Source organism: Nothobranchius furzeri, chromosome 1 (assembly GCF_043380555.1).
Source record: "Nothobranchius furzeri strain GRZ-AD chromosome 1, NfurGRZ-RIMD1, whole genome shotgun sequence".
Taxonomy (NCBI): Eukaryota; Metazoa; Chordata; class Actinopteri; order Cyprinodontiformes; family Nothobranchiidae; genus Nothobranchius; species Nothobranchius furzeri.
In genome coordinates this window covers 41,273,131-41,286,876 of record NC_091741.1, presented here as the reverse complement: position 1 = coordinate 41,286,876, position 13,746 = coordinate 41,273,131, and the positions used below count along the sequence as shown (strand labels likewise).

Here is a 13,746-nt window from a genome sequence, read left to right as displayed (position 1 = left end):
ACCGCTGACCTCGTATTGCACCTAGAAAGCAGCTTGAATGTTTCACTCAGAGCCAAAAAAAGACCATTTCTGCAGAGCTGGCACACGTTTGCACCAGTTCTGTTGCTGCCTCAGCTGTTCAGAAGAAGAAACTCTTAATCCCGGCTGGACGGTTAAATAAATGTTCTAATTACAGAATAAAGCGCAAACACAAACGAGTTAATTGTGCTTGACAGTTATGCAGATTTAGAGATGAATTAATACAGTGTGGTTTCTCCCTCCCAGTGCTAGAGCGTGCTCCTATGGCGGTGATTAAATGGAATAAACTTGAATTGTTGTTTCCCTGGCAGGCGTTATCTCTGTCGTCAGAAGCTTCGGTGGCGCAGGGCGCCATATGAATAAGATTTCACAGCACCATGAGTCTACTATCCAATCTGGCCGGTTTCATTCACAAAAATGCTGCATCACTCTTTTCCCACCTGTCAGCCTGATACGGATGCCAGGGTGGGAATGGAGCGGATGCAACAGCTTCCCCGTTTCTCTTTGAGCTCACCAGCACAGTCTGCAGATGCGCTCCGTCGTGTTCTCTGCAAGCGGCAGAGGACAGACTTTATTTAAAAGTTTAAAATCCCTCTAGTCAGCACGTGTGCAATCACAGCAATCCAGCTGAACGTGTCCTGTTGAGGAAATTGAATTATTTAGTGGACGAATGTTTAGAAATGCAACCTTCAGTTTCTTGAGACAAAAGTTTTTAGTAACCGTGTTTCATTTTTCTCACTTTTTAATGACCATCTCTTTGTGCAATCGCTTAAAGCAATAATTACGCCCCGCTTGATAGCAACAAGGCTTTAAACACTCTTGATTCATTTTTGCCTTTGCAGAGTCGGCTCAACAAGCTTGCAGTGGTTCGGCTTATCTCCAAAGCCGCAGAGCGCCGTGTTGAGTCCTCCGCCTGCTCTGCGCACCCTCGCTGGCTGCGTGCCGTTTGATGCTCTCCAGGTGCTGAATAGTGCTGAATTTGCCTCATTTGACCGTAGACGGGCAGCTCAAAAACATACAGCTGTTATTGTGTGCCTCTTTTTATCTCTTCACACAATTGCTCACATTAACGAGATGAAATGAAGACATTTGGGAAATTAGCCACAGCTTGCTGATTTGCTTCTGCCATTATTGGGAAGTTTTACATCTGCGCTGAACAGATAGACGGGTTGAATGCCTGGTTGGTTTTTACTCGAGGGACCCGTGAAGTACCAGAGATTTGTTGCACAGCCTCTCCCGTTTGACTTTACAGCTGTCTTCTAAGTAGTGGAAATAATCTAAAAGACATTTTTGCCTTTGCAACAGCTGCTGAATGCTGTTTGATGTGAAAACGTTCAAATCAGGAATCAAGACAAGACACTTGTCAGCAGAATGTTGGGTAAAGAACGAACATGACTGTTGTTTGTGTGCAGAGAAAGACCATGCTAGCTGTCTTTTTGCTTCAGGTAAACAGCGCACACGTGCATCCATCGCTACAGCTGGCAGCTTCTGCAGCTTCCTGAATGAAAACATCCGAAAAGCGTTTCACGGAGAGACGTTAGGCAGGTCGTGTGAGGCTTATGGCAAAGTCGTCGTCGTCGTCGTCGTCGTCGTCTTCCTCCGCTTATCCGGGTCCGGGTCGCAGGGGCAGCATCCCAACTAGGGAGCTCCAGGCCGTCCTCTCCCCGGCCTTGTCCACCAGCTCCTCCGGCAGGACCCCAAGGCGTTCCCGGACCAGATTGGATATGTAACCTCTCCAACGTGTCCTGGGTCGACCCGGGGGCCTTCTGCCGGCAGGACATGCCCGAAACACCTCCCCGGGGAGGCGTCCAGGAGGCATCCTGACCAGATGCCCAAACCACCTCAACTGGCTCCTTTCGATCCGGAGGAGCAGCGGTTCTACTCCGAGTCCCTCCCGAATGTCCGAGCTCCTCACCCTATCTCTAAGGCTGAGCCCGGCCACCCTACGGAGGAAACTCATTTCGGCCGCTTGTATCCGCAATCTCGTTCTTTCTGTCATTACACAAAGCTCATGACCATAGGTGAGGATTGGGACGTAGATCGACCGGTAAATCGAGAGCCTGGCTTTCTGGCTCAGCTCCCTCTTCCCCACGACAGATCGGCTCAGCATCCGCATCACTGCAGACGCCGAACCAATCCGCCTGTCGATCTCCCGATCCCTCCTACCCTCACTCGTGAACAAGACCCCGAGATACTTAAACTCCTCCACTTGAGGTAGGACCTCTCCCCAGACCCGGAGGTGGCAAGCCACCCTTTTCCGGTCGAGAACCATGGTCTCAGATTTGGAGGTGCTGATCCTCATCCCAGCCGCTTCACATTCGGCCGCGAACCTACCCAGCAAGAGCTGAAGGTCAGAGCTGGATGAAGCTAGGAGGACCACATCATCCACAAAAAGCAGAGACGAGATTCTCCTGCCACCAAACTCGACACACTCCACACCACGGCTGCGTCTAGAAATTCTGTCCATAAAAGTGATGAACAGAACCGGTGACAAAGGGCAGCCCTGGCGGAGTCCAACCCTCACTGGGAACAGGTCCGACTTACTACCGGCTATGCGGACCAAACTCACGCTCCTCTGGTAAAGGGACTGAATGGCCCTTAACAGAAAGCCACCCACCCCATACTCCTGGAGCGTCCCCCACAGGGTGCCCCTGGGGACACGGTCATAAGCCTTCTCCAAATCCACAAAGCACATGTGGATTGGTTGTGCAAACTCCCATGCCCCCTCCATCACCCTTGCAAGGGTATAGAGCTGGTCCACAGTTCCACGGCCAGGACGAAAACCACATTGCTCCTCCTCTATCTGAGATTCAACTATCGATCGGACCCTCCTCTCCAGTACCTTGGCGTAGACCTTTCCAAGGAGGCTGAGGAGTGTGATCCCCCTATAGTTGGAACACACCCTCAGGTCACCCTTCTTAAAGATGGGGACCACCACCCCGGTCTGCCACTCCCTAGGAACTGCCCCCGATGACCACGCAATGTTGCAGAGACGTGTCAACCATGACATCCCTACAACATCCATAGCCTTAAGATAGCCAGGACGAACCTCATCCGCCCCCGGGGCTCCGCCGCTGTGTAGTTGTTTGACTACCTCAGCAACTTCTGCCCCCGAGATCGGACAGTCCATCCCCAGGCCTCCCAGCTCTGGTTCCTCCTCGGAATGCGCATTGGTGGGATTGAGGAGCTCCTCAAAGTATTCCTTCCACCGTCCGACTATAGCCTCAGTTGACGTCAGCAGCTCCCCATCCCCACTGTAAACAGTGTGAGTGAGTTGCTGCCTTCCTCTACTGAGGCACCGGACAGTTTGCCAGAACCTCTTTGGAGCCGATCGATAGTCTTTCTCCATGGCCTCACCAAACTCCTCCCACGCCCGAGATTTTGCCTCGGCAACTGCCACTGCTGCACCCCGCTTGGCTATCCGGTACCTGTCTGCTGCCTCCGGAGACCCACAGACCAGCCACGCCCTGTAGGCCTCCTTCTTCAGCCTGACGGCTCCCCGAACCTCTGGTGTCCACCAGCGGGTACGGGGGTTGCCACCACGACTGGCACCGGCCACCTTACGACCACAGCTAGCAACAGCCGCCTCGACAATCGCAGAGTGGAACAAGGCCCACTCGGACTCAATGTCCCCCACTGCTCTCGGGACGTGGTCAAAGCTCTGCCGGAGGTGGGAGTTGAAGACCGTCTCGACAGGTTCTTCTGCCAGGCGTTCCCAGCAGACCCTCACTATGCGTTTGGGTCTGCCAGGTCTACGCGGCATGTTCCCTTGCCATCTGATCCAACTCACCACCAGGTGGTGATCAGTTGACAGCTCCGCCCCTCTCTTCACTCGGGTGTCCAAAACATACGGCCGCAGGTCAGATGATACGACTACAAAATCTATCATCGACCTATAACCTAGGCTTCCCTGGTACCAAGTGTACCGGTGGGCATCCTTATGTTCGAACATGGTGTTCGTTATGGCCAAACTGCGGCTTGCACAGAAGTCCAATAACAAAACACCGCTCGAGTTCAGGTTAGGTGGGCCGTTCCTCCCAATCACACCCCTCCAGGTCAAGCTGTCATTGCCCACGTGAGCATTGAAGTCCCCCAGCAGGACAATGGAGTTCCCTGATGGAGCACTATCTAGCACTCGGCCCAGGGACTCCAAAAAGGGTGGGTACTCTGAACTGATATTTGGCCCATAAGCACAAACAACAGTCAGGACCCGTTCCCCGACCCGAAGGCGCAAGGAAGCTACCCTCTTGTCCCCCGGGGTAAACCCCAACACACAGGCAGAGAGTCTCGGGGCTAACAAAAAGCCAACCCCAGCCCTCCGCCTCTCACCCGGAGCAACTCCAGCAAAGTAGAGTGTCCAACCCCTCTCCAGGTCTCGGGTTCCAGAGCCAATGCAATGTGTCGAGGTGAGTCCGACTGTATCTAGCCGGTACCGCTCAACCTCTGCCACAAGCTCCGGCTCCTTCCCCGCCAGCGAGGTGACGTTCCATGTCCCAAAAACTAGTTTTCTTGTCCGGGGATTGGACCGCCAAGGCTCCCGCCTTGGTCTGCCACCCGATTCGCATTGCACTGGACCCTTCATGTTCCTCCTGCGGGTGGTGGGTCCACAGTTGGACGAGCCCATGTATCCGGTTCGGGCTGGGCCCGGCCGGGCCCCATGGGCGAAAGCCCGGCCACCAGGCGCTCGCTCACGGGCCCCAACCCCAGGCCTGGCTCCAGGGTGGGACCCCGGTAACCCTCCGGGCCGGGTACTCCGACTCTTCGTTTTAACCGCCATGAAAGATCCTTCGACTTATGGCAAAGTTACAAACAAAATGACATTTGTGGGATTGCTCTGCAAATGATCTTTCTGCAGTTTGTTGAGCTAATGTCTCATTCTCTTGGGGCGACACTGGCTCATGAGTAAGGAGCTGGGTTGCCAGTTAAATCCTAGGTTCAGTTATTGTGTTGTGGTGACTTTAGGGTTCTGCTTGTACACATATTCTGATGAGCGACACTCGCTTTGAACTAGAGATACTTTTATTTTGCGTGCAAGTGCACCGAACAAGGACATCGTGGACTCTTGATTATTAATCACACACGCTCTCTCTCTCTCTCTCTCCTGGACCCGGCATTGGGTGCTTCTCTTCTCCATGGTCAGACTAATGTGAAAAACAACTTTTAATTAGGTGAACTTGTTGAACTCCGCCTAAATTGTGAATAAAGAACAGTTATGGGGTGGGGTGGGAGGGTTGTGGAGATCGGTGACACTGAAGGTGTGGCAGCCTCTCTTCTGTCGGTGTCTCTCAGGGCAGCTGTGGCCATTGTTACCATCAGTGTGTGAATGATTGTAACATAAAGCACTGATTTAGAAAAGCACTATGCAAAATGTAGGAGGAAGGTTGCAGGTTCAAGCCCCAATCCATCCTTGCGCAAGACACTTAACCCCCCCTTGCCTGCTGGTGGTGATCAGAGGGACCGGCGGTGCCTGTGTATGGCAGGCTTGCCGCTCAGTGTGCCCCAGGGCAGCTGTGGCTACAATGTAGCTCCTCGTGTGTGAATGGGTGAATGACTGATTGTGTTGTAAAGCACCTTGGGGGGTTCCAGAACTCTAAAATGCACTATATCAAATGCAGACCATTTACCCTTTTCCATATTATGTTCTATAGGCAACTTTTGTACCAACCACATCCAAAGTTGTGTCGAATTCCCACACTTTGAGTCACAAAAGCAATCATAAAGCCCCAGTGTGTAATATTTTTACTTGTTTACTATCAAATTCTGAGTATCTGTTCAATAACTTGTCCTTTTTCATTAGTATTTTCACCAATGTCCAGTCTAATAATTCCTATTAGTTTGAAAATATATATTGTTTCAAGTTTAATTGTGGTCGTCTCAAAATCTTGAAGCACGGTAGCTGTTTAGGGACATTATAAGACGTAGGCCAGTTCTGTCCTTGCTGGTTTGGGTTCCTCTAGGGTTGCTTGCCCTGCTCCAACCATGCGTGGCACACCTCTGCTTCTCGGTTTTTATTATTCAACACATTTTCAGATCAAATTTAGACACGAATGCAAATTGAAAGATCAGACTTGATTGCTGGATTGAAGGCCGGAAGTCACTGATGGGGCAGGGCAATATGGCCAAAAATATTTATCACAATATATATACATATATATATATATATATATATATATATATATATATATATATATATATATATATATATATATATATGTATATATATATATATATATATACGTGAAAATTTGCGATAATGATATAACTGACGATATGACTGATGCGAGACAAAGTACTTTGCAAATTAACAACTTTATTAGTGCAAAGAACCCACCAATATATTTTCATTTAAGCAGCAGTTTTTAAGTGCATCAAAACTACATTAAAATGTTTGTGCAAATGGGCTGAATATCCTCCTGAGCATAACCATATGTAATATCTAATAACTTAAAGAGTTGCTTTGCAGCATGAAACTCAAACTCTTGAGTATACATGTTTTTTAATGTATTTTTTTAAAGCGCCCTTTTCAAGTTTTAAGATTTTTTGTCAGAAACACCAACGTGTTCACAGATGTGGGCTTAAGGGACGATCATAGACAAGTTATAACGTTTCCACCTGTACTGAACAACCTTTCAGATGCAGAGCTAGTTTCTGGAATGCAGAGGTACTTCCTAGCTAACCTGCTGATGTTGGGAAAGTTTACCGTGTGATCCTTCCACCACAAAAGAGGATCACACTCACTATCTGCTGGTGGACTATTCACTTAACTGCTCAGTTCAGATAGCAATCTTTCTGCAGTTACATCTGTCTTGCCACTAACAGGTCCCTTCAAAAAGCTCCCGAGACTCTTTTTTTTTTTTTTTTTTGGCTTTTTAGCAGCTCCCTGACTTGTTTGGTCTCCAGCAGATGTGGGAAGTGTTTCTGAAACACCTGTGGCTGTGCTACCCTGGTGTGACACAAGCTGCCCTAGTTCACTCATGACCTGAACTTTGAGGGCTTCACTCTCACTCTCACTCTCACTGAAATATTCTGTGCGAAAACGTGGATCAAGTAGAGAAGCCATGTTAATAAGCCTCTCTGTGACGCTGTCTTTGTAGCTTTTGTTCATGTAGTCGAGTATTACTGTTTTGATGTCTTTGGTCAGCTGAGTGTCACTCTCTTTTACTTTTAACAGGTCGTTGTTAAACATCTGAAGAACAGGCTTAACACATTAAATGGTCACATATTCTTCAGCAGAAAAAGCATCTGTAAACTCTAGAAGTGGACTCAATGCAGCGCTGACTGAGTCAAGCACCTGAATGTCTTGCCATGTCAACATGAGGTGCCTGGTGGTTTTATCAGCAGCTAAAACCTGTGTTATAGTCTTTTCTTGTTCCAGCAGTCGCTGGATCATTCTCTGTTTTGAACCCCACGGCTCAGAAATTGGTCTCAACCCGGAAGTACCAAAAATTGCAGTTCCACCCTCATCCACTAGGGGCTGGTGTCAGAAGCGAGCAAATCCTCATTGACTCCCATGTTAAAAATACCAATTTCACAGCAGAACATGTTTTTTGTTTCAATGATCTAGTTTACACACATGACAACTCTGAGGGGGGTGAATTTTTTTCTCACTCCTCTGTTTAAGTGTATTAAAAGCCTAAAATTCTGTATAATTAATGAGCATCCGACCCACGTGACCACAGAACTAGCTCCAGGGAAAGGCCTCAGTAGAGCCTCGGTCTGGCTTGGAAACTGTTCTGGGATTTTGAGTCTCTGTGTTTGTGTATTCTTTTTTGGATATTTTTTGTGCAATTGTTGGACAAAATGACTTGCTGTGGCATTAATTGCTTGTTTTCGGTAAGTAAAATTATATTTATGTATTTTAGGTCACTGCCGAGCTGAGCTTAGATTTTAACATGTACTGTTTAACCATGAAATTTAAATGTAATAGGGTAAAACCCAGTGCATTTAACATAATGCTGCACTTTAGAAAATGGGTTGAAATATAACATGTTGGTGGAGCTGGGTTCCCACTATCGGCTTGTGGAGCTCTCGGGAGACCTCTGTTTTCCACCCGTTCTCGCCTCCCCGCAGCTCGGCGAATCTCTGTCTGATCGTGGCTCCTAACTGCTGCGTGGGCTGCCGGCTGGTTCTCCCCGCAGCTCGGCGCATCTCTGTCTGCTGCGCGGGCTGCCGGCTTGTGTAGCTCTGGGATGGAAACCTTTCCACCCGGTTCTCCCCAGCGGCAGCTGCGCATCTCAGATCGCAGCGGCGCTTGTCTGCTGTGCGGCTGCCGGCTTGTGGAGGTCTCGGAGACCTCTGTGTTCCACCCGGTTTTACTCAGCGGTCAGCCCAGCGTATCTCTGACTCAGAAGCTCTGGTGTTGTGCACAGTTAACTCTGGTTGTAGCTAGGTTGCTACCTCTGTTAGCTTAGCTCCCACCTCCGCAGTAGCTTTGGGTTAGCTTCAGGTTAACTTGTAGCTAGTTCGACCGGGTGTCGTCAGTCGATCCCAGCCTTACAGCCCCACCCACAGCTCCTCCTCTCTTCCCTTTTATGGAATTGTCTGGGCTTGATGGAACCTGTGACACGGCCAAAATGGCAGTGGTGGCCACCTCCCATTTTAGTACAAAGACTTATTATTGGAGTCTATGGAAACCCATTGTCCATATATGTATGTCGATGGTATGAACGTATGAAAACAAAGGCACTGTGCAAGCGCATTTTGCCCATTCTATCCTATCGCGATATTTCATTTTCTTATCATTGCCCAACAATGTACCGGTATTACCGTGAAAGGTATGATATGGCTCAGCCCTAGTCACTGACCAACACATTCTCACACCCAAGGCGCCAAAATATGACGCGTGTGACCAAGCCTCAATATATGACAATTCGGGACGCCCCAGTGCGTCAGAAGACGACGATCGGAGACAAACTAATGACGCAGCGTCCCAGAGCGTTGGTATCCGACGCCGGTGGTGAGACGGACATTAGAACTACTTGCGAACAACTTAACCTTCCCCTCACCCCAATCCTAGCCTTAAGGTCACAGTTTATGGACCTTAAGGTTAGGATTGGGTTGAGGGGAAGTTTAAATAGTCAAATAATGTCCGTGTGACTGCGCGCGTCAAACAGTGAGGCCAGCGGAGCCACAAGACCCAGCGTGTCCCTGATTGTCGTCTCCTGACGTGCTGGGGCGTCCCGAATCGTCATATATTGAGGCTTGGTCACACGCGTCATATTTTGATGCTTTGCGTGTGAGAATGTGTTGCACTGACATATTGCCTTTATGATGCATGTGGGCTACCGTAGCTACATGCTCAGTACTGCGTGGCGCACAAAAGAGACGAACTTTTTTGCAAACTATGGCTTTAAGATGCTTGTGTCCATGCTATGTCTGGTTTGACAAAAAATGTCACTCTTCATTCTAGAAAATGTTTAAAAGTCTTACGACAAGAGAATGAAGCCCTGTCATCCACATGAATCACTGCAGATGCTTCAGGACAAATGAGAAACTCCCTCGAGAAACCGTTTACAACTTATGGAGTTGCAGCCCAGGGAGATACTGGCTTTAATTTAATGCAGAAGCTAAATTTACTTTTCATAGTTGCATAATAACATAATACCAGTTCTGGTGTAAACAAACTGGTATTTCATGGCTTTATCATGTATAAAAAACTGGATCTATATTCACTTAGCAGCCATTTTTACAACTTAAGTCTGTCTAGAATTGTGTTTTTTAGTCTATAAGCAGAAAAATGGTTCTTCTGTATTCGATTCCCTGATTGGCGACAAAACCTCCCTCCTAACTCTTTGAATAATTAATTGATTGGCATATGGAATGGAGTGAAAATCCAAGTGATTCCTTCATGTTTACAATTCCTGTTCTATTATTAGCTTCCAGCATGCTCAACTAAACATGCAGGATATCCTCTTTCTGGTTATTTCTGCCTCATTTCACATCTGTTCACTTGCAAAAAGGGACGTTTATTGCTTTAAGGCTTTAAAGTCTGTTTTTTTTTTTTTGTTCCTAAATCTCAAGTTTAACTAAAGAAACCTACTTGATTTGTCTTCAGGATCTGAATTAAACAGATAAATGTTTAGTTGAGGGATGCTTCCAGGAAGGCTGACCCATCAGCAGTTGGAGCATTTTCTCCTGTTGATCTCTGATGGGCAGCAGGAATGTTTTAGGTAGTCATGTTGAGACTTGACAGACTGAGAGCAGGAACAAATCACAAAGGAAATTGTTCTGAGATCCTCAATAGTCTTTGAGTCCAGCTATGAGTAGAGGTTCCAAGCAAAGTTCAAACTGGTCATGCTTTTTTCCTTAACCCCGGGCAATCACAAGTAATTGTGCATGCTCCCATAAGCAGAAAGTTTGTTAGGTGGAAAATAAAACTTAGATTACAAAGTAAATGTTGGATTTAATTTTGCACTTTGCACAGTGAGCAAGCAGTGAATCATAGTTGGGAATAAATCAATTCCTGCTACTTTAAATTCACGACCTATCTTCTAGTCTGCTGGCCAACGCTGCTGCTCTCCAAGCTAAGGCTGGCACGAGCCGCGTGTCCGGCCGAGGCTCTCTCTGGTCTAAATGGTGGCGGATGGTGTCTGAATGGTGGACTGTTGGGATTCTGGCCTTGTGCCTGGAGAAGATATGGAAGAGCCCATCTTAATGCCAGAACATGCAGAGGCACGGAGCATCAGCCTGTAACCCTTCCACAGGCGAGCAGGTCCCAGCGATCAGATTTTGAGTTTCCACTAAATACTGACGTGGACAAAGCTGTTTATACCCTTCAGTCAATGAAAGAAAGCCCAAAGTAATGAAAAAAAATCTATGAAATTTAACCAATAAAGTCAGACATTGCTTTTCAACTACAGAGTTATTTACATAATAAAATAAACTCATGGAACAGGCCTAGACAAAAGTGATGGTATGTCTAACTCAATATTTTGTTTCACAACCTTTTGAGGCAATCACAGCAATAAAATGATTCCTGTAACTGTCAGTGAGACTTCTGCACCTCTCAGCAGGTATTTTGGCCCACTCCTCTTGAGCAAACAGCTCCAGTTGTCTCAGGTTTGCAGGGCGCCTTTACTAGATGGCATGTTTCAGCTCCTGTCAAAGATGGTCAATAGGATTGAGGTCTCATAGAAAGCCACTTTAGAATATTCCAGTGTTTTCCTCTTAAGCTTGGTTTATACTTGACGCATTCACTTTCCGCGCGGTGATGCGGCTCGCGGATGGAAAGCGCTTCACAACTCGCAGAGTTTATGGTTCATGCGGCTTGTCTCTGCGGTGAGCCAATATTCTCCCAAACTGTAGGGGGCAGCATGGAGCTCTACGGCATGCACCCAACACTACACGGTAGTAGAAGTAGAAATTACTGTTTACAACATGGCATTCCAGCATTTTTAACAGCGTTCTCGTCTTTTCCGACAGTGCGAACTATTTCTCTCCAAGAATTATTAACAACATGTTGATCACGGTGATCTCTGAGAGCTGAATACAAATGTCTGTATTTACGAACCTCTGCCATATTAGTTCTTGCCGGTCCGCCATGTTTTTCCGCGTCCGTCGGTCCGCGTGGTTGGAAAATTTCCGAGGTGCGCGTTGCGGAAATCTTGGGCCGTGCGGAGACGCGGTGGAGGGGCGTGGTTGTTAAAATGACGCAAAATGACGCAACTTTTCCGCGCGGAGCCGTGCGGACCTCGCGGACACGTCAAGCATAAACCAACCTTTAGCCATTCTGGGTGTTATTAGCTGTGTTTTGGATCATTGTTCTGTTGCAAGACCCATGACCTGCGACTGAGACCAAGCTTTCTGACACCGGCCAGCACATTTCTCTCTAGTATCCCTTGATAGTCTTGAGATTTCATTGTACCCTGCACAGATTCAAGACGCCCTGTGCAGATGCAGCAAAGGAGCCCAAACATAACACAGCCTCCTCCGTGTTTCACAGTAGGGACAGTGCTCTATTCTTGTGTTATTGTCTGTGTGCCTTGGCAAATAGGCTTGCAGGGATTAACGAGATTGACTATTAACCCTGGTTAAACCCCTCCAACATCACTAAAAAAAACCTAAAGACAATAGCATGACCCGTATAGACAAAAACAAAAGTGAAACTGAACGCGTGCACACAGCAGAAGCGGAACCAGTGACAACAACCATCAGGACTGCTCCATTTCCACCTAGGAAGTGGCTTTTCTTCTGTGTGGGAATATTTTAGACATTTATTAGATATATTCCCACACAGGAGACTTCGAACGCTTTGACGGGGGGCTAACTGGATTAATAGTCAAACCGGTTAATCCCTGCAACCCTATTGGCTTCTCAATATGGCTTTTTATGACGTTGTCCTTGTGTCCTTGTGCCCCCATGTGGTCTGCTTTGGCTCAAACAACAACAGATGGTGCAATCTGACAATGATGTTCCTTGAGCTTGAAGTTCAACTTGGGTCTCTTTAGAAGTTTTTTCCTTTGTAACCATTTTAATTCAGTTCAATTCAATTCAATTTTATTTATAAAGCGCCAAATCACGACAAGAGCCGTCTCAAGGCACTTCACATAATAAACATTCCAATTCAGGTCAGCTCATTAAGCCGATCAGAAAAAATGTTTCCTATATAAGGAACCCAGCAAATTGCATCAAGTCACTGACTAGTGTCAAGTCTTTACAGCAATCCTCATACTAAGCAAGCATATAGCGACAGTGGAGAGGAAAACTCCCTTTTAACAGGAAGAAACCTCCAGAGGATCCTGGCTCAGAATACGCAGCCATCCTCCACGACTCACTGGGGATGGAGAAGACAGAGCAGACACACACACACACACACACACACGCGCGCGCGCACACACACACATACACACACACACACACACACACACACACACACACCAAGTAATGTGTCCATGGTTACACCGTGATTGCTTAGTAAATATTCTATTTAGCGAGATCTTTCAATCTATCTTTATCTTTGACTTTTCAACTGTTTTCCTTCTGTGACTAGGTCCAGGGAGGTCGGCTATAGTCCAAATGGATCTTACCTTTCTGAATAATATGTGCAACTATAGTCACAGCATTATATAGCACACACACACACACACACACACACACACACACACACACATATATATATATATATATATATATATATATAATATATATATATGTGACACCTGTGATGGTAATTAGTGGGCTCACTTTGAATTAACACGTCCCTTTGGTCCCATTATTTTCTGGATTGTTCCGTGAGTTAATTTTTTTAATAATTCCGTTGAAGCATGGTTGAAAAGCAATGGTGGTTACATTTCATAGATTTTTTTTTATTATTACTTTTGCCAGATTTAATTTTTTTCTGTGACAATTGTGGGTTTTTCTTTCATTGACTAAAGGGTGACAACAATTTAGTCCACATCTGCACACCTGGCTGAGGTCATTAACGAGGTAACAACACATTCTAAAACATGATAGAAACAAGAAACATGAAACATTTGCAAAACAAATAAGACAAGGTGCATATGAAAACGTGTGCATTTTAGAGATGGTTCATCACATTTTTTATCCACGGAGTAGTTAAATGGTCATTTCTTGTTTATGTCTCCTGGGAATGACTGTTGCTACTTATAAATAAAGCACTAATAAAAGACCAAAACAATGCAAGCATTCTTCTTTCCGTTGCCTTGCTTAGTTCAGGCAGTAAGTAAATATATAAACATATTATTGTAAGAATTAGATCAATAACAATAA

The 13,746-nt window shown here is 46.6% G+C and overlaps 1 protein-coding gene across 4 annotated transcripts in view; it reads left to right on the top strand.

The window, feature by feature from the left end:
* ppfia2 (PTPRF interacting protein alpha 2) overlaps window positions 1-13,746 on the top strand; it is a 197,472-nt gene that overhangs the window by 6,946 nt on the left and 176,780 nt on the right. The window lies entirely within an intron of this gene.